Below are 20995 nucleotides of genomic sequence, written 5' to 3' on the forward strand. Positions count from 1 at the left end.
TAGAATAATGTCTAGCACATAATACACCCTATATAAGGGCTAGTTACTATTTCTATTATATATAGTTAAGATCTGTTGAGTTCTTTGTGATAAGTACTGTGTTAAGAACTCATACACGTTATCTTTTAAAATGACTACAACAATCCTATAAGTAGTTAGACTTCCATTATATAAATGAGGAAACTGAGGTTAAAAATATTTAGCATCTTGCCAAATATATTACAACAAGTAAATGGAACAACTAGGATTTGAATTCCTATCTACCTAATTGATGAATGGACTATTGCATCTAATTTTGATTTGGTATACAAGAAATAGATTATTTTATTTATTAATTTTTATGTATTTATGATATATTTCTGGACTATGATAGCATATATAATAAGAGTTTCTTATAGAGTTCAACCTGATTAAATTCATGTGGCAAGTATAATACATAACGAGGTATAAAAGATAAGACAGGGCTTCCCTGGTGGCGCAGTGGTTAAGAATCTGCCTACCAATGCAGGGGACATGGGTTCGAGCCCTGGTCTGGTAAGATCCCACATGCTGCGGAGCAGCTAAGCCCGTGAGACACAACTACTGAGCCTGAGTGCCACAACTACTGAAGCCCGCACGCCTAGAACCCGTGCTCTGCAACAAGAGAAGCCACCCACTGAGAAGCCCGTGCACTGCAACAAAGAGTAGCCCCCGCTTGCGGCAACTAGAGAAAAGCCCGCGGGCAGCAACAAAGACCCAACGCAGTCAAAAATTAAAAAATAAATAAATTAAAAAAAAAAAGGATAAGACAAAGGCTTAGGTTCCCACTTTCTCTCCTTGGTATATTTTCTGAAATTGACAGCACTGTATCTAGAAATGCTAAGCCATAAGATTAGTAAACTTATAAACAAGAAGAGCCAGATATCTGCCGTCTGCTTGGTACTGAAAAACGGATTTTTTCACATTCATGGCTGTACATTTATTATTTAGTGCACATGGAGTTTGTCATGCAAACTTTAAATCTGTAGGGTGAATAGTTGTATATGGAAAGTAAAGGAAACATTTTAGTATGTGAATGTTATTTTGTTCTGGGATGTTTTATTTTTGTGCTTGGGAATGTAAAGGTTTTGTGTTCTCTGGTAGCCTTGTCTGCTTTGTCTGAAAAGTAAGATACTGGATCTCAATATTGCTAGTGTTGCTGCTGTGGTCTCAGTGCCCCAAGTGACTACAATTTTTTATCCTCTCAATCTATAACTTGTGAAATTTGCATGAGAGTGAATCTTCTCTTTTAAATGTTGCAATCTGAATCTACAAGTACTTAAGGATTTTTCTCAGACTGTCTATATTTTATCCTTTTTTTTGGCCATGCCACGTGGCTTGTGGGATCTCAGTTCCCCGACCAGGAATTGAACCCATGCCACAGCAGAAAAAGTCCGGAATCCTATCCACTAGGCTACCAGGGAACTCCCAGATTGTTTATATTTTATTTCACGGTTGTGTTTGTGCTTCTCTATATGCCTTTCTGAGACCTCACTGTAAATGGTGTTTTCATCAGTACTGCGTGTGACTCTTCTAATAAGATGCAGTGCCTATATGTTTTAATAATTACTGTATCAGAAAAGAGTTAAGCTCTATAGTCTTAGAGGTGTATAAGGCAGCTTTTGTAAGATGACTAAGAATTGGACAGTGAGGATGATGTGAGGCAGTACATGTTCTACCTGAAGATGAAGGTTAGGAGAAAGCCTATTAGGTATTTCTGATGTTACCAGTTTTCAGAGTTTTTGCTCTGACTGAGATGTCAGTTTATACCAAGGCCATTTGGGGAACAAAGTAGTGAGTTCTGGGAGTGATGTGAATCACCCTCAACTCCAAAACTTCCATGAGCAAGATTTGTGTGTGTGGTGTGTGTGTGTGTGTGTGTGTGTGTGTGTGTGTGTGTGTGTGTGTGTGTGTGTCTGTTTATCTCTTCATATCAAACCAGCCGTTTCAGAATTAAACTACCCCATGTAGTTAGAGAATTAATATAACCTTCAATATAAAGAATGGAATTAAAGGAGAATGAATGTAGAGAAAACCCTTAATTGTACAATATTACTCTGACATGAATGCAGTGTTTTATAGGAATTGAGCACATTTTTAATCATCAGAGAATGTTTTCAATGTCAGAAACAGTTAAGGAAAAGAGTATGGACAGAGAAGACTAGAGCAGCAAGGACTGAATCTAAAGAGGTCCCTTTACTTGGGGAGGATGTGGAGAAAAAAGAGACAGGCAGCAGTTAGAGACAGGTTCCTAAAGATCAGGGAAGCTACCAAATCTACCAAACAAAAATTTCAAGGGACTGACACCATATTACGGAGATGTACAAAAGAGAGAATAGAGAGGAAAGAACTTCCTTCCCATCTCCCACCACCTTTTAAAAAGGAGTTTAGCGTTGAAAAGCCTGGGAGAAAGAGGATGATAGCAGTCCAAGGCTTCTTAGGGCTCTGCACCTTGGAAATGGTCTTTATTGCATATCCTTGTCTGTCAAAACTGCTTCTTGCTAAATTTCCTGTTGTTTTCCATGTTGCATTTATCTGGTTTTGCAACCTCTTTGAGGTACAGGGGGTTTCAGAGATGGAGCTGTCACGGGTAAGTTCAGTTTTTTGGGGTGAAGTGATGTGTTTTAAAGGAGATTATTTGTATCACATGTGTTCTTAAGGTTTACACACAGTAGTGTATGATTGTAGCTTTTGGCCATATTCAGTACATTTACTATTTCCTCCAGAGCTGATGTGGAAAGTTGGGCTGCTAATTAGTAAAGAATTTTGCAGATGTGTCTGTGGGGTGAGCTCAGCACTAGGTGACATCAAGGGATATTTTATCAGGTAGAAAATTTTACTTTGTGCATATTGCTATACAAAAGTATCTCCCAAGGTCCTTTACCTTAATTGAAAATCCAGCTGGAAAAACAAAAACTGGAAGCACACAAGTTGTATGTACAGCTTGGATTCACTCAGTGCATAGATGTATTTCTGTAGATGATATGATATATGTGAAGGCATGTGAGAGGTATTATAAAAAGCTGATGTTAGAGTGTATTATTTTTGCAGTGAGGCAAGTGAGAGGGTTGGTTGCTTCCCCTTTGAGACCTCATAGCACTCTGCTGATACTTCTGTTCTAGCATGTAATAAACATTTCAGTCATTTGCTATCTTAATCATTCATTCATTTACTCAGCAAATATTTAGTTAATGCTCATTAGGTGTAGGACATTGAGCTAGTGCTAGGGATAGAGAAATAAATAAAAGCCCGCCCTAAAAGAGCTCTTTGCTTAGGGTGGAAGACAGGAAATGTATTTAAAATACAGTATTTGCTGAAACAGAACCTTTAGCAAGAGCCTCAAATTGCTTAATAGATAGTTGCTGAGTGTGTGAAAGTATGCATAGGGTGCTAAGGGATTTAATAAGGGGCACCAGTACAAACCTTGTTTGAAGGGGTCAGAGAATGCTTCCCAGAGGTCACCCTTGAGTTTTCTTGAAGGAGTAGAAAGAGCTTGTCAGATAGACAAGCAGGGAAAGGGCATTTCAAGCATGAAGAAAAGCATTCGCAGAGGCACAGAGGAATAAGAGCATGGAATATTCTCGGAATGGTGAGTGAGAAATTAGGTTTGGTTCAAGTCTGGTGGGTGCATGGAAAGAAATGGCAAGCCTGTGATGAGTCTAGAGAAGTAGGCAGGGACCCGAAAATGAAAAATTTCTGTAGATATGTTATTTTATTAGTTTTTTTCTCCCCCAAATCAACTTTTGTTTTGTTGAACCTCTTTATTGTTTCTTCATTTTCTATTTCATTAATGTTTTGTTTTTATCTTTTTTTTTTTTCATAATAATGCAGTTGACAAGAAAATTAGTTATTTCTGAGATATACATTTTAAAGTAATAACTAGGATTATTACTTATAACATTATACCAGAAAAGATTTTTAGAAATTTCATGTAATGTCTGAAACATTTATATTAACATATTTCCATACATATTTCCATACAAATACAAATATAAGATTTTTAGAAATTTCATGTAATGTCTGAAACATTTATATTAACATATTTCCATACATATTTCCATACAAATACAAATATAAGATTTTTAGGAATTTCATGTAATGTCTGAAACATTTATATTAACATATTTCCATACAAATAACCCAATGAAAGTTTAGTATTAGTTGTTTTGTTTGTTTTTTTATACTGCAGGTTCTTATTAGGCATCAATTTTATACACATCAGTGTATACATGTCAGCACACCACCATCCCCACCTCACTGCAGTTTTCCCCCCTTGGTGTCCATATGTTCATTCTCTACATCTGTGTCTCAACTTCTGCCCTGCAAACTGGCTCATCTGTACCATTTTTCTAGGTTCCACATACATGCATTAATATATATTTGTTTTTCTCTTTCTGACTTACTTCACTCTGTATGACAGTCTCTAGATCCATCCACGTCTCAACAAATGTCTCAATTTCGTTCCTTTTTATGGCCGAGTAATATTCCATTGTATATATGTACCACAACTTCTTTATCCATTCGTCTGTTGATGGGCATTTAGGTTGCTTCCATGTCCTGGCTATTGTAAATAGTGCTGCAATGAACATTCGGGTGCATGTGTCTTTTTGAATTATGGTTTTCTCTGGGTATATGCCCAGTAGTGGGATTGCTGGGTCATATGGTAATTCTATTTTTAGTTTTTTAAGGAACCTCCATATTGTTCTCCAGAGTGGCTGTATCAATTTACATTCCCACCAACAGTGCAAGAGGGTTCCCTTTTCTCCACACCCTCTCCAGCATTTGTTGTTTGTAGATTTTCTGATGATGCCCATTCTAACAGGAGTGAGGTGATACCTCATTGTAGTTTTGATTTGCATTTCTCTAATAATTAGTGATGTTGAGCAGCTTTTCATGTGCTTCGTGGCCGTCTGTATGTCTTCTTTGGAGAAATGTCTATTTAGGTCTTCTGCCCATTTTTGGATTGGAGTGTTTGTTTCTTTGATATTGAGCTGAATGAGCTGTTTATATATTTTGGAGATTAATCCTTTGTCCGTTGATTCATTTGCAAATATTTTCTCCCATTCTGAGGGTTGTCTTTTCGTCTTGTTTATGATTTCCTTTGCTGTGCAAAAGCTTTGAAGTTTCATTAGGTCCCACTTGTTTATTTTTGTTTTTATTTCTATTACTCTAGGAGGTGGATCAAAAAAGATCTTGCTGTGATTTATGTCAAAGAGTGTTCTTCCTATGTTTTCCTCTAAGAGTTTTATAGTGTCCAGTCTTTTTTTTTTTTTTTTTTTAATGTCTGAAACATTTATATTAACATATTTCCATACATATTTCCATACAAATACAAATATAAGATTTTTAGGAATTTCATGTAATGTCTGAAACATTTATATTAACATATTTCCATACAAATAACCCAATGAAAGTTTAGTATTAGTTGTTTTGTTTGTTTTTTTATACTGCAGGTTCTTATTAGGCATCAATTTTATACATATCAGTGTATACATGTCAATCCCACTCGCCCAATTCAGCACACCACCATCCCCACCTCACCGCAGTTTTCCCCCCTTGGTGTCCATATGTCCATTCTCTACATCTGTGTCTCAACTTCTGCCCTGCAAACTGGCTCATCTGTACCATTTTTCTAGGTTCCACATACATGCATTAATATATGATATTTGTTTTTCTCTTTCTGACTTACTTCACTCTGTATGACAGTCTCTAGATCCATCCACGTCTCAACAGATGACTCAATTTCGTTCCTTTTTATGGCTGAGTAATATTCCATTGTATATATGTACCACATCTTCTTTATCCATTCGTCTGTTGATGGGCATTTAGGTTGCTTCCATGACCTGGCTATTGTAAATAGTGCTGCAATGAACATTCGGGTGCATGTGTCTTTTTGAATTACGGTTTTCTCTGGGTATATGCCCAGTAGTGGGATTGCTGGGTCATATGGTAATTCTATTTTTAGTTTTTTAAGGAACCTCCATATTGTTCTCCAGAGTGGCTGTATCAATTTACATTCCCACCAACAGTGCAAGAGGGTTCCCTTTTCTCCACACCCTCTCCAGCATTTGTTGTTTGTAGATTTTCTGATGATCCCCATTCTAACAGGAGTGAGGTGATACCTCATTGTAGTTTTGATTTGCATTTCTCTAATAATTAGTGATGTTGAGCAGCTTTTCATGTGCTTCGTGGCCGTCTGTATGTCTTCTTTGGAGAAATGTCTATTTAGGTCTTCTGCCCATTTTTGGATTGGGGTGTTTGTTTCTTTGATATTGAGCTGAATGAGCTGTTTATATATTTTGGAGATTAATCCTTTGTCCGTTGATTCATTTGCAAATATTTTCTCCCATTCTGAGGGTTGTCTTTTCGTCTTGTTTATGGTTTCCTTTGCTGTGCAAAAGCTTTTAAGTTTCATTAGGTCCCACTTGTTTATTTTTGTTTTTATTTCCATTACTCTAGGAGGTGGATCAAAAAAGATCTTGCTGTGATTTATGTCAAAGAGTGTTCTTCCTATGTTTTCCTCTAAGAGTTTTATAGTGTCCAGTCTTATATTTAGGTCTCTAATCCATTTTGAGTTTATTTTTGTGTATGGTGTTAGGGAGTATTCTAATTTCATTCTTTTACATGTAGCTGTCCAGTTTTCCCAGCACCACTTATTGAAGAGACTGTCTTTTCTCCATTGTATATCTTTGCCTCCTTTGTCATAGATTAGTTGACCATAGGTGTGTGGGTTAATCTCTGGGCTTTCTATCTTGTTCCATTGATCTATGTTTCTGTTTTTGTGCCAGTACCATATTGTCTTGATTACTGTAGCTTTGTAGTATAGTCTGAAGTCAGGCAGCCTGATTCCTCCAGCTCCATTTTTTTGCCTCAAGACTGCTTTGGCTATTCGGGGTGTTTTGTGTCTCCATACAAATTTTAAGATGATTTGTTCTAGCTCCGTAAAAAATGCCATTGGTAATTTGATAGGGATTGCATTGAATCTGTAGATTGCTTTGGGTAGTATACTCATTTTCACAATGTTGATTCTTCCAATCCAAGAACATGGTATATCTCTCCATCTGTTGGTATCATCTTTAATTTCTTTCATCAGTGTCTTATAGTTTTCTGCATACAGGTCTTTTGTCTCCCTAGGTAGGTTTATTCCTAGGTATTTTATTCTTTTTGTTGCAATGGTAAATGGGAGTGTTTCCATAATTTCTCTTTCAGATTTTTCATCATTAGTGTATAGGAATGCAAGAGATTTCTGTGCATTAATTTTGTATCCTGCAACTTTACCATATTCATTAATTAGCTCTAGCAGTTTTCTGGTGGCAGTTTTAGGATTCTCTATGTATAGTATCATGTCATCTGCAAACAGTGACAGTTTTACTTCCTCTTTTCCAATTTGTATTCCTTTTATTTCTTTTTCTTCTCTGATTGCCATGGCTAGGACTTCCAGAACTATGTTGAATAATAGTGGTGAGAGTGGACATCCTTGTCTCGTTCCTGATCTTAGAGGAAATGCTTTCAGTTTTTCACCATTGAGAATGATGTTTGCTGTGGGTTTGTCATATATGGCCTTTATTATGTTGAGGTAGGTTCCCTCTATGCCCACTTTCTGGAGAGTTTTTATCAGAAATGGGTGTTGAATTTTGTCAAAAGCTTTTTCTGCATCTATTGAGATGATCATATGGTTTTTATTCTTCAGTTTGTTAATATGGTGTATCACATAGATTGATTTGCGTATATTGAAGAATCCTTGCATCCCTGGGATAAATCCCACTTGATCGTGGTGTATGATCCTTTTAATGTGTTGTTGGATTCTGTTTGCTAGTATTTTGTTGAGGATTTTTGCATCTATATTCATCAGTGATATTGGCCTGTAATTTTCTTTTTTTGTAGTGTCTTTGTCTGGTTTTGGTATCAGGGTGATGGTGGCCTCATAGAATGAGTTTGGGAGTGTTCCTTCCTCTGCAATTTTTTGGAAGAGTTTGAGAAGGATGGGTGTTAGCTCTTCTCTAAATGTTTGATAGAATTCACCTGTGAAGCCATCTGGTCCTGGACTTTTGTTTGTTGGAAGATTTTTAATCACAGTTTCAATTTCATTACTTGTGATTGGTCTGTTCATATTTTCTGTTTCTTCCTGATTCAGTCTTGGAAGGTTATACCTTTCTAAGAATTTGTCCATTTCTTCCAGGTTGTCCATTTTATTGGCATAAAGTTGCTTATAGTAGTTTCTTAGGATGTTTTGTATTTCTGCAGTGTCTGTTGTAACTTCTCCTTTTTCATTTCTGATTTTATTGATTTGAGTCCTCTCCCTCTTTTTCTTGATGAGTCTGGCTAATGGCTTATCAATTTTGTTTATCTTCTCAAAGAACCAACTTTTAGTTTTATTGATCTTTGCTATTGTTTTCTTTGTTTCTATCTCATTTATTTCTGCTCTGATCTTTATGATTTCTTTCCTTCTGCTAACTTTGGGTTTTGTTTGTTCTTCTTTCTCTAGTTTCTTTAGGTGTAAGGTTAGATTGTTTACTTGAGATTTTTCTTGTTTCTTTAGGTAGGCTTGTATAGCTATAAACTTCCCTCTTAGAACCGCTTTTGCTGCATCCCATAGGTTTTGGGTCGTCGTGTTTTCATTGTCATTTGTCTCTAGGTATTTTTTGATTTCCTCTTTGATTTCTTCAGTGATCTCTTGGTTATTTAGTAACGTATTGTTTAGCCTCCATGTGTTTGTCTTTTTTACGTTTTTTTCCCTGTAATTCATTTCTAATCTCATAGCGTTGTGGTCAGAAAAGATGCTTGGTATGATTTCAATTTTCTTAAATTTACTGAGGCTTGATTTGTGACCCAAGATGTGATCTATCCTGGAGAATGTTCCGTGCGCACTTGAGAAGAACGTGTAATCTGCTGTTTTTGGATGGAATGTCCTATATATATCAATTAAATCTATCTGGTCTATTGTGTCATTTAAAGCTTGTGTTTCCTTATTTATTTTCATTTTGGATGATCTGTCCATTGGTGTAAGTGAAGTGTTAAAGTCCCCCACTATTATTGTGTTACTGTCGATTTCCTCTTTTATAGCTGTTAGCAGTTGCCTTATGTATTGAGGTGCTCCTATGTTGGGTGCATATATATTTATAATTGTTATATCTTCTTCTTGGATTGATCCCTGAATCATTATGTAGTGTCCTTCCTTGTCTCTTGTAACATTCTTTATTTTAAAGTCTATTTTATCTGATATGAGTATAGCTACTCCAGCTTTCTTTTGATTTCCATTTGCATGGAATATCTTTTTCCATCCCCTAACTTTCAGTCTGTATGTGTCCCTAGGTCTAAAGTGGGTCTCTTGTAGACAGCATATATATGGGTCCTGTTTTTGTATCCATTCAGCCAGTCTATGTCTTTTGGTTGGGGCGTTTAATCCATTCACATTTAAGGTAATTATCGATATGTATGTTCCTATGACCATTTTCTTAATTGTTTTGGGTTTGTTTTTGTAGGTCCTTTTCTTCTCTTGTGTTTCCCACTTAGAGAAGTTCCTTTAGCATTTGTTGTAGAGCTGGTTTGGTGGTGCTGAATTCTCTTAGCTTTTGCTTGTCTGTAAAGCTTTTGATTTCTCCATCAAATCTAAATGAGATCCTTGCCGGGCAGAGTAATCTTGGTTGTAGGTTCTTCCCTTTCATCACTTTAAGTATATCATGCCACTCCCTTCTGGCTTGCAGAGTTTCTGCTGAGAAATCAGCTGTTAACCTTATGGGAGTTCCCTTGTATGTTATTTGTCGTTTTTCCCTTGCTGCTTTCAATAATTTTTCTTTGTCTTTAATTTTTGCCACTTTGATTACTGTGTGTCTCGGCGTGTTTCTCCTTGGGTTTATTCTGTATGGGACTCTCTGCGCTTCCTGGACTTGGGTGGCTATTTCCTTTCCCATGTTAGGGAAGTTTTCGACTATAATCTCTTCAAATATTTTCTCTGGTCCTTTCTCTCTCTCTTCTCCTTCTGGGACCCCTATAATGCGAATGTTGTTGCGTTTAATGTTGTCCCAGAGGTCTCTTAGGCTGTCTTCATTTCTTTTCATTGTTTTTTCTTTAGTCTGTTCCGCAGCAGTGAATTCCACCATTCTGTCTTCCAGGTCACTTATCCGTTCTTCTGCCTCAGTTATTCTGCTATTGATTCCTTCTAGTGTAGTTTTCATTTCAGTTATTGTATTGGTTATCTCTGTTTGTTTGTTCTTTAATTCTTCTAGGTCTTTGTTAATCATTTCTTGCATCTTCTCAATCTTTGCCTCCATTCTTATTCCGAGGTCCTGGATCATCTTCACTATCATTATTCTGAATTCTTTCTCTGGAAGGTTGCCTATCTCCACTTCATTTAGTTGTTTTTCTGGGGTTTTTTCTTGTTCCTTCATCTGGTACATAGCCCTCTGCCTTTTCATCTTCTCTGTCTTTCTGTAACTGTGGTTTTTGGTCCACAGGCTGCAGGATTGTAGTTTTTCTTGCTTCTGCTCTCTGCCCTCTGGTGGTTGAGGCTATCTAACTGTTTTTATCTTTATTATACTTTTTTTCCGTAGAATCTTTAGTTGAACTCTAAATTATTTATTTTTAACCTTTTACAGATCAGTTAGGATTGTCTTTGGCAGTATGCTACAGAAACCTGAACACAGTGGCTTTTTCAAATAATATATTAATTTTTTTCAGGAAATCTTGAGAAATTCCTGTGCTTTACAACTGCTTGAGGAAGTCATCAACAATCCAGGCTTCCTCTAGCTCTCTCTTTAGTGTGCGGCTTTTGTCCTTTTGGTTACATATAGCTGCTCTTGATGCAAGCACCACGTCTTTGCTTCAGGCTATAAAAAGGACAATTTCATCAGGAAAACATTAGCATTCCCAGAATCCCCCACCAAGCGATTCCCACTTACATCTCCTTACTAGGACTATTGTCATCTGGCCACCCTAGCTGCAAGGCAGATAGCCAGATTGAATGTTTTAATTAAGCACGATGCCACCTAATTGGAGTTATGTCAGTCAAGAAGAGGGGAAAATAGATGTTGGGTAAACAATTAGTATTGCCCACTATGCTTATTTTTAATTATCTCTTTATTTTTGACTTTTAATTTTATTTCATAGTGGTCTGAGAACGTGATTCAACCATTATGATGTAGTATCCATGCATTTGATAAATTGCTTCATGTACACTTGAAAAAAATCAACAAAACTTGCCTTTGTTGGGACAAGATTAGATCAAGCATGTCAGTTTTGTTATTAAAATATACTGTATCCATACTCATTTTTTGTCTGCTTAAGCTTTCAGTTTCTGAGAGGTATGTTAAAATATCCTATGAAGATTCTGGATTTGTCAAATTTGCCTTTTATTTTGTCAGTTTTTGTTTGGTATATTATAAGGGTATGTTGTTAGATACATACAAGATCATGATTATTATTTCTTGACAAAATAATTATTATGTAGTGTGCGCGCAGTGCTTTTTTCCTTAGCCCACTTGTTTTCAACCCTGTCAGGCCGAATGTTCTTTGCATGATCTGGGTTCAAATTCTGTCTCTGCCATTTACTAGGTCTCTCATCTTGAAAAAGTCATTTAATCTCCCCTTGCCTCCGTTTCCATAGCTGTAAAATGGGAAATATTAATAATACATATCTCACAGAATTATTTTGAGAATTAACTGAGTTAATACATCTAAAGCAGTTACACAGCAGAACCTAGTATGTAGCAAGTGCTATAAATTTAGCTATTATAGCAATTTTAAAAAACATAACTCTTAACTACCCTGAAATGAAATCGATAGAAGCTTTGCTGGTATTGCTTTATAATTATATAACATCGACATGATACCCTAACTGTATGATAAACGAAAAGTAGAAGAAAATTAAATTAGTAAAAATGATTTCAATATACACATTTTGGGGCCTGACAATGCTAGAAGACATAGTAAAGTGGTTAGATGCTTTTACCTTCTTAAACATGACAGGTTTAGTTTTAAGAGACGACAGAAGCCACTCCACGAAAGGGGAAAAATTAAAGGGCAGAGATGCCAGTGAATATTAGAATAAAAGTGTAATAACAGGCCAGACTTATTTGTATGTGGTAAGGGAAAGAGGTAACTTCAGCTGAAATAGGAATAGCTTGCCAAGACAAACTACAGATTGATTAAGGAGAGAAAACAGGGAGGTATAATATATCTTTGCCAACTTTATCAGAGTGTTTCTTTCTAAATGTTCATTTAACTGGAATGTTCCATCAGGAAAAAAAGTTGGCAGAGTAGTCACATTGATAACTTTATTTGTGGGCAAAGCAAAAACACACTTCTTATTTATCCATGTTGTACTTTCGTGTTGGCCATGCGACGTGTGCGATCTTAGTTCCCTGACCAGGGATCGAACCTGGGCCCCTGGCAGTGAAAGTGCCAAGTCCTAACCACTGGACCGCCAGGATTCCCCACTTTTTATTTATATATTTGATTTTTTTAAATAAAGGCTAAATAAATCACCATGAATATAAAAACTATAAATGGATTCTGATACAGATGTGTTATATTGGGATTCAGAAGCAGCATTGCCATTGGTGGTCTGATCTTCTGAAATGTTGACCAATTCTTAATGATATTCTTAACAAAACAAAAAAGCAATTTTCCTCAATTTACAGGTAGTTACATTCCTAGGAAGTTCAGTTTATTTTAAAACTATGCAAGATGACTTTGTTTTTATGTAAAATGGAGTTAGAATCCAAGCTTAGGTAATAATAAATATGTTCTTTTTTTTTTTTTTTTTTAAATTTATTTATTTTATTTATTTATTTTTGGCTGTGTTGGGTCTTCTTTTCTGTGCGAGGGCTTTCTCCAGTTGCGGCAAGCGGGGACCACTCTTCATCGCGGTGCGCGGGCCTCTCACTATCGCGGCCTCTCTTGTTGCGGAGCACAGGCTCCAGACGCGCAGGCTCAGTAGTTGTGGCTCACGGGCCTAGTTGCTCCGCGGCATGTGGGATCTTCCCAGACCAGGGCTCGAACCCGTGTCCCCTGCATTGGCAGGCAGATTCTCAACCACTGCGCCACCAGGGAAGCCCTAAATATGTTCTTTATTTACATGAATGTCTGGTAAGACATTTGCATTTCATACTGGACATGGAACAATGCTTCCTTGTGCGGTATTGTCCTGTAGCTGCAGGATGTCTAGCATCTCAGGCCTGCAACACTCCCTGCCCCCAATCATTGTTATAACCAAAACACTTCACCTGAAAACTTCAAAGACACCTCTGAAGTGAGATGTTACAGCCTCCTTTGAAAACTACTGCTTTAAACTTTATTTGCCTAATACTAATGTTGCTGTACCAGCTTACTGTATACTTATTGTACACTCATTGTGACTTCTTGGCTCGAAGTCCTAAGCCACTCATCTAATAGTTAATTTTATGATTAATTACTTTGTTACAGTTCTTACCTTGTTGTCCTTTTTTGTTGTTTAATTCTCCCCTTATTACTTCCCTGAGCTGGTCAGAGGTTTATGCTTTTCTCCCCCTCTAGAAAATAACCATCCTGACTCAAGTTATCCATTTAAATTCAGCAAACATTTTTTGAGCAGTCAACTACTAAATACTAGGCACTTTGCCAGAGAAGAGATTCTCAGTTTGGTTTCATACCACACTGCTAAAGGATGAAGTTATTGCATGTGATTTGTTATTTAAAATGGTTAAATTGGGCTTCCCTGGTGGCACAGTGGTTGAGAGTCTGCCTGCCAATGCAGGGGACACGGGTTCGAGCCCTGGTCTGGGAAGATCCCACATGCCGCGGAGCAGCTAGGCCCGTGAGCCACAACTACTGAGCTTGCGCGTCTGGAGCCTGTGCTCCCAACAAGAGAGGCCGCGATAGTGAGAGGCCCGCGCACCGCGATGAAGAGTGGTCCCCGCTTGCCGCAACTAGAGAAAGCCCTCGCACAGAAACGAAGACCCAACACAGCCAAAAATAAATAAATTAATTAATTAATTTAAAAAAAAAATAAAAAAAAATAAAATGGTTAAATTATCAACATATGCAAATAATTTAATTTTAAAAATATAAATTAGAGTTGAATTAGAGGCACCCCTATATTTACTGTCACTCTCATTTGTATGTTAATATGCTTACTTGAATGGAATAAAAATGGATAGAGTAGTAGCTAATGGACATAGGATTGTATGTAACCTGTAATCTGCTTTTTCTATTCCAGAGTCTACTAGTGTCTGTTGATAGTTATGTAATAATTGCCATGCTTTTCTTTCCTGCTTACCTTTTAACAATTTTTGACAAAAATCTAGATTTGTCCATATGAGAAGAAGTCCTGCTTGTCAGAATGTGTGTTTTGGGGAGGGGGGGAGCTGAATAACTATTCTGGGGATAAAGAAATGAATAAGGCAGTCTTTGCTCTTAGGCATATAGGAAATTGTTCCATATGCAGTTGTAGATTCTGTGTCTCAGGGAGGAGGTAAGTTCAGGATCTTCCTAGTTGCCACCTTGAATTGGAACTGCCCTTAGGTATATTGGAGATAAATAGATAGGTAGACTAACAGCATACAATATGCAAGTGCTGTAACAGAGATAAATAAGAACAGAGTACTAAGAAAACAGAGTGGAGCCATCCAACTTTTCTTGAAATAAAGTAAGATTTTCCCAGGGAAAGTGATGTTTCTTATATCTTGAATAATTGAAGGGAATTTGGAAGGGAGATTGGGATAGGGCTCAGGGGGTTAAGATTACCTCAAGGCATTGAGAATAGCATGTGTCAAGGCAAGTAAGTGTGGAGAGGGTGATACCTTTGGAAAGAATTACAAATATTAGTATGTAATAACTAAAGGTAGGGGGAGAAGATGGTGGGAATATACAGGGAGCAGAAGATGGATTTAGTTTTGTTAAGGAGTTTGGACTTTATTCCCCAGGTAGTGGTGAGCTACTGAAGAATTTTAAGCTGGAGAGCAACAAGATAACTTTGCAATTTGGGGGCAAAGATTGCTGGAAGAGCTGACAGACTGATGTCTCATGTTGATCTGTAAGAGCCTTCTCAACATCTAGCACAGTGCCTTATATATAGAAGATGATAGATAGTATTTGCTATTATTTGAATGTGGCTGAAAAGTCTAATGAAAGATTATCAGTTACTTCCAGTTACTTACAGGCTGCATGCACCCACTTGACTGACCTTTAGTTTGTGGTTTGTTCCTTTGTTTGTAGACCTTGAAGTCATCTTCAACTCTAGTTTTATTTATTTATTTATTTTTGGCTGCATTGGGTCTTTGTTGCTGCCCGCGGGCTTTCTCTAGTTGAGGTGAGCAGGGCCTACTCTTCGTTGCGGTGCGTGGGCTGCTTCTTTTTTTTTTTTTTTAACATCTTTATTGGAGTATAATTGCTTTACAATGGTGTGTTAGTTTCTGCTGTATAACAAAGTGAATCAGCTATACATATACATATATCCCCATATCTCCTCCCTCTTGCATCTCCCTCCCACCCTCCCTATCCCACCCCTCTAGGTGGACACAAAGCACCGAACTGATCTCCCTGTGCTATGTGGCAGCTTCCCACTAGTTATCTATTTTACATTTGGTAGTGTATATATGTCCATGCCACTCTCTCACTTCGTCCCAGCTTACCCTTCCCCCTCCCCATGTCCTCAAGTCCATTCTCTACGTCTGTGTCTTTATTCCTTCCTGCCCCTAGGTTCTTCAGAACCTTTTTTTTTTTTTTTAGATTTCATATATATGTGTCAGCATATGGTATTTGTTTTTCTCTTTCTGACTTATTTCACTCTGTATGTATGGACCTTCACTCTAGGTCCATCCACCTCACTGCAAATAACTCAATTTTGTTTCTTTTTATGGCTGAGTAATATTCCATTGTATATATGTGCCACATCTTCTTTATCCATTCATCTGTCAATGGACACTTATGTTGCTTCCATGTCCTGGCTATTGTAAATAGAGCTGCAATGAACATTGTGGTACATGACTCTTTTTTTTTTTTTTTTTTAGTCGACTTTATTTTTTAGAACATTTTAAAATTTACAGAAAAATTGAGAGGATAGTACAGAGAGTTCTCATATACCTCATACCCAGTTTCCCCTATTACAAACATATTACATTAGTGTGGTACATTTGTTATAATTAATGAATCAACATCAACACATTATTAATAACTATAGTCCCTAGTTGTTTCAGATTTCCTTAGTTTTTGTCTAATGTCTTTTTCTGGTCCAGGATGCTACATTATAATTAGTTGTCATGTCTCCTTAGACCCCTCTTTGCTATTAAAGTTTCTCAGACCTTCCTTGTTTCTGATGACCTTGACTGTTTTGAGGACAACAGGTCAGATACATTGTAGGATGACCCACTACTGGAATTTGAACCATGACTCTTTTTGAATTATGGTTTTCTCAGGGTATATGGTGCGTGGGCTTCTCATTGCAGTGGCTTTTTGTTGCGGAGCCCAGGCTCTAGGCGCACGGGCTTCAGTAGTTGTGGCACTCGGACTCAGCAGTTGTGGCTTTGTTGCCACGGACTTAGTTGCTCCATGGCACGTGGGATCTTCCCGGACCAGGGCTTGAACCCATGTCCCCTGCATTGGCAGGCGGATTCTTAACCACTGCGCCACCAGGGAAGTCCCATGGAAACTTTTAAAATCTGTAGAAAATTGAAAGACTAATGCAATAAACCTCTGTAAGTCCCTTCAACTACAATCACCAATTATTAATATTTTGTTACATTGCTTTACCTCTCTGTATTTTTTCTGGCAAACCACTTGAAAGCAAATTGCAGACATCATGACACTTAAATACTTTAGTATGTATCTTCCAAGAATATATTCTCTACAAAGCCATAGTGGCACTATTTATACCTTAGACAATTAACCTTAATTCAGTAAAATAATTTAATATACAGTCCCTATTAAAAATTTCCCTGGGAATTCCCTGGTGGTCTAGTAGTTAGAACTCAGCACTTTCACTGTTGGGGCCTGGGTTCAATCCCTGGCTGGGAAGCTAAGATCCCACAAGCCGCAGGGCACAGCAAAAAATTAAATAAATAAATAAATAAATAAATAATTCCATTAAAAAAATTTTTTCCTGTTTGCCTCCAAAAAGTCTTTTACAGCTTTTTTTGACCCAGAATCCAATCAAGGTTTCATGCATTTCATTTCAGTGTTTATGACTATTAATCTCTTTTAATCTGGAATATTCCCCCACACTTTGTTTGTTTGAAGAGTACCATCCAGTTGTCTTTTAGATATTCTGAATATGTATAATTTTTTTCTTATAATTAGATCTGAGTTAAACATTTTGGCAAGTATAATACATTGTATCAGAAGGTTGATAATGTTGCATGTCTTACTTTCGGTAATGCTAAATAAGATCCCTTGGTTAAGTGCTAGCCGCCAGACCTCTCCATTGTAAAGGTATCTTTTCCCCTTTGTAATAAATAAACAATCTCAGGGGCATATACAGATTTGAATATTGCTATTTTTACTTAAAATTACAAGTGTACATTTTCTATATCATCTCAAACTCACCTGATATGCTAAATTCTTATGAACATATAGTTTCTTATTTTTATTAAAAACAACACCTATTTATTTGAATGTTTACTATGTGACAAGCACTGTGTTAAGTATTTTATACACATTATTTTGTTTATCTAACATAACAACATCATTTTATCCTCCATGTGAGACAGAGACTATTATTCTCTTCATTTTACAACAGAAGACTTCAATGAGAAGTCACTCTAATTGTTTAAGTGTTAAAACTTGGATTCGGTCTGCTCATCTCCAAAGCTCGAGTACTTCACCACTCTGCTATGCTCTTCTTTAGAAAGTGGATTTGAAGATCCTGTGGTAGCATCAGATGAGTTTAAAAGTCAAGGAGAGGTAGTAATTTCCTTACCTTGGTGATCCTCTCCCTTCTGCTTCCCTCCTCACATCTCCTCTTCTCTTTTCTCTCCATCTCTCCTTTCTTTTCTTCCTTACCTTCCTTCTTTTATTTATAATTGTGATAAAGTATATATAACATAAAATTTACCATCTTAACCATTTTTAAGTGTATAGTTCAGTTCACGTTTTTGTGCTACACTCTCCAGAGCTCTTTTCATCTTGCAAAGCTGAAATTCTGTACCAATTAAACAACTCCAAATTCCTCCCCTCCCCACAACCCTTAGCAACCACCATTCTACATTCTTTCTGTATGAGTTTGACTACCCTAGGAACCTCATATAAGTGGAATCATACAGTATTTGTCATTTTGTGACTGGCTTACTTCACGTAGCATAATATCTTCAAGGTTCATCCGTGTTGCAGCATGTGTCAGAATTTCCTTCCTTTGTAAGGCTGAATAATATTCCATTATGGTATATACCACATTTTGTTTATCTGTTCATCTGTCGATGGATGGATTGGTTTTGCCTTTTGGCTATTGTAAATAATGCTGCTATGAACTTGGGTGTACAAATATTTTTTCAAGACCCTGTTTTCAATTATTTTGGATATATACCTGGAAGTAGAATTGCTGGATCATATGGCAATTCTATATATTAAAAAAAAAATTAAAGATATTTAAAGATATCAATCTCTTGGGAATCCTCTTAGTAGTAGTAACAATGATCTATGTGTAGAGGACAAACTTAGGCAGAAATAGGCCTTCCCTTTAATCTGAAAATCTAAGTAGATTTGAGGGCTAATTAATTTTCATGGTTTTGACAACTTGGACTGAAGATCCTCCTGCATTTAGGTAGGTTCCCTATATTCTGTGAACCTCTAAATTTGATGGTACTTTTTTCTTTATCACCTGTAGTCTATTCTGTACTTTAAAAAATCTGTCCAAATCTATTAATTCTTGGAGGTGTCACTGAAGTGCCATGAAGTTTTTCCCTAAGTGCATCAACATTCATATAAATACCTCTCATGCTGTATTTGATTCTTTATTCTCTTTCTTATCTGACTAGTCATATAGCTTATTGTTTGTCCCTTTCTAGATGGTAAACTCCAGAAAATTTAAGCCAAATCTTATACTACTTTTCTGTTTGCATCCTCCCCCCAAATCTCTGCCACCAAAAAGAGAAAAACAAAGAAAAGCACCACCCCCCAAAGAAATTACCTGGATAAATAAATGATTCACTGGCCTTAGAAAGTACATTAGAAGTATCATTTAACTAACTGTTGTTGCTGTTGTTTTCACTGTGCCCTTATGATGTGCCAGGCCTTCTACGCACTGCAAGACAAAGATTAATACAACATAGAGCCTGGTCTCACGATGCTTTATAGCCTAGCGAGGAGGTATTTATGTACAGAACTATGTGATGAGTGGTATACTGGTGTTCTGAATGTTGTTCTGAGGCAGTATAAAGAGGGATACCACAAATAGTTCCTAGAGAGAGTCAAGGAAGACTTCAGAGAGGAAGGGGATATTTGAGTGTGGCCTTCAAAGATAGGTAGAATTTGAGGGGCTAAGAAGAAAGAAGAAAAATACTTTATGCAAATGAAAGACAACTACAATGTTATGGACATGTTCATCACTTGTTTAAGGAAGTAAGGTTTTTTATGATTAGTTTGAAACAAATTTTTATCCCTAAATTTCACACATTATTTTAATATTAAACTTTCTTTTATTTGTATATTTATTTATTTATTTGGTTGCACCGGGTCTTAGTTGTGGCAGGCGGGCTCCTTAGTTGAGGCTCCAGGGCTCCTTAGTTGCAGCTCGCCGGCTCCTTAGTTGCAGCACATGGGATCCTTAGTTGTGGCAGGCGAACTCTTAGTTGCAGCATGCATTTGGGATCTAGTTCCCTGACCAGGGATCGAACCCAGGGCCCCTGCATTGGGAGCGTGGAGTCTTATCCACTGTGCCACCAGGGAAGTCCCAATATTAAACTTTCTTAAAAGCAGACTTTTAAAAAAAAAACAACTCAGTGATAGTTTTCAGATGATGAAAAAAAAAAAGAGGAGTGAGTTTCAGAATGGAGAGCCCTTATTACAACACAGATGTTTTCTGTAAATAGAGTTGGAAAAATACTGTCAGTGTGTTCTTTGTATATAAATGTCTCTTTTAACTTATCCATGCAGGATCTGAAAAGGAAAACCACTTCTATTTCATCAATCACGAGGTACATGACAACAGAATCATTGATGCACTAGGAAGAGAGTTGGGTTCCAAATCTCACTAAGTGATCTAGAAGAGTGGAGAGACAGCCAGTGTTCTCTGCCTCAGTTCTTCTGATCAGGGTTCCTGTGGCTCTGAGTGTTTTGCTTCTTCCTTCCCCTTCTTGTGTCTGGCCACTCTGAAGCATTGTTTCTTTGAATTTTAAGATAAGCTGTGATGTCTGTTCTATATTAATACTAAACTTCTGGGGCTATTGTCATGTCAAAGAATTTCTGGAGATTGAAGAATTAAGTAGATTGTCATGATTTCTACTGGAATTTCCACTTGGTCAACTGGAAATAATACACTGAAACAATACTCTGAAAGTCCATAGGATGATGACATTTTTGCATAGCAAGTCCCTGTTGTGCATGATCTGAAGTGAATTTTTTTTTAATCATTCTTTTTTTTTTTAAAATTTATTTTATTTTTGGCTGAGTTGGGTCTTTGTTGTTGCACACAGGCTTTCTCTAGTTGCAGCAAGCGGGGGCTACTCTTTGTTGCCGTGCGCAGGCTTCTCATTGCGGTGGCTTCTCTTTTGTGGAGCACGGGCTCTAGGCACGTGGGCTTCAGTAGTTGTGGCACGCGGGCTCAGTAGTTGTGGCTTGCGGGCTCTAGAGCGCAGGCTCAGTAGTCGTGGCGCACGGGCTTAGTTGCTCTGCAGCATGTGAGATCTTCCCGGACCAGGGCTTGAACCCGTGTCCCCTGCATTGGCAGGTGGATTCTTAATCACTGCTCCACCAGGGAAACCCTGAAATGAATTTTTTTTAACCAGAAAGTAATGAGGTCCTTGGTACTTCGTAACTGTTCTACTGCCTCATTCATAATTTCTCAGTAGGA

At 37.3% G+C, this 20995-nt stretch overlaps 1 protein-coding gene across 4 annotated transcripts in view; it reads left to right on the top strand.

Annotated features, from left to right (window-relative positions):
- The window catches only part of TESK2 (testis associated actin remodelling kinase 2), a 138551-nt gene that overhangs the window by 49232 nt on the left and 68324 nt on the right, over positions 1-20995 (top strand). The gene's annotated exons all lie outside the window — the stretch shown is intronic.

Source organism: Balaenoptera physalus (genome assembly GCF_965194825.1).
Source record: "Balaenoptera physalus genome assembly, chromosome: 1".
Taxonomy (NCBI): Eukaryota; Metazoa; Chordata; class Mammalia; order Artiodactyla; family Balaenopteridae; genus Balaenoptera; species Balaenoptera physalus.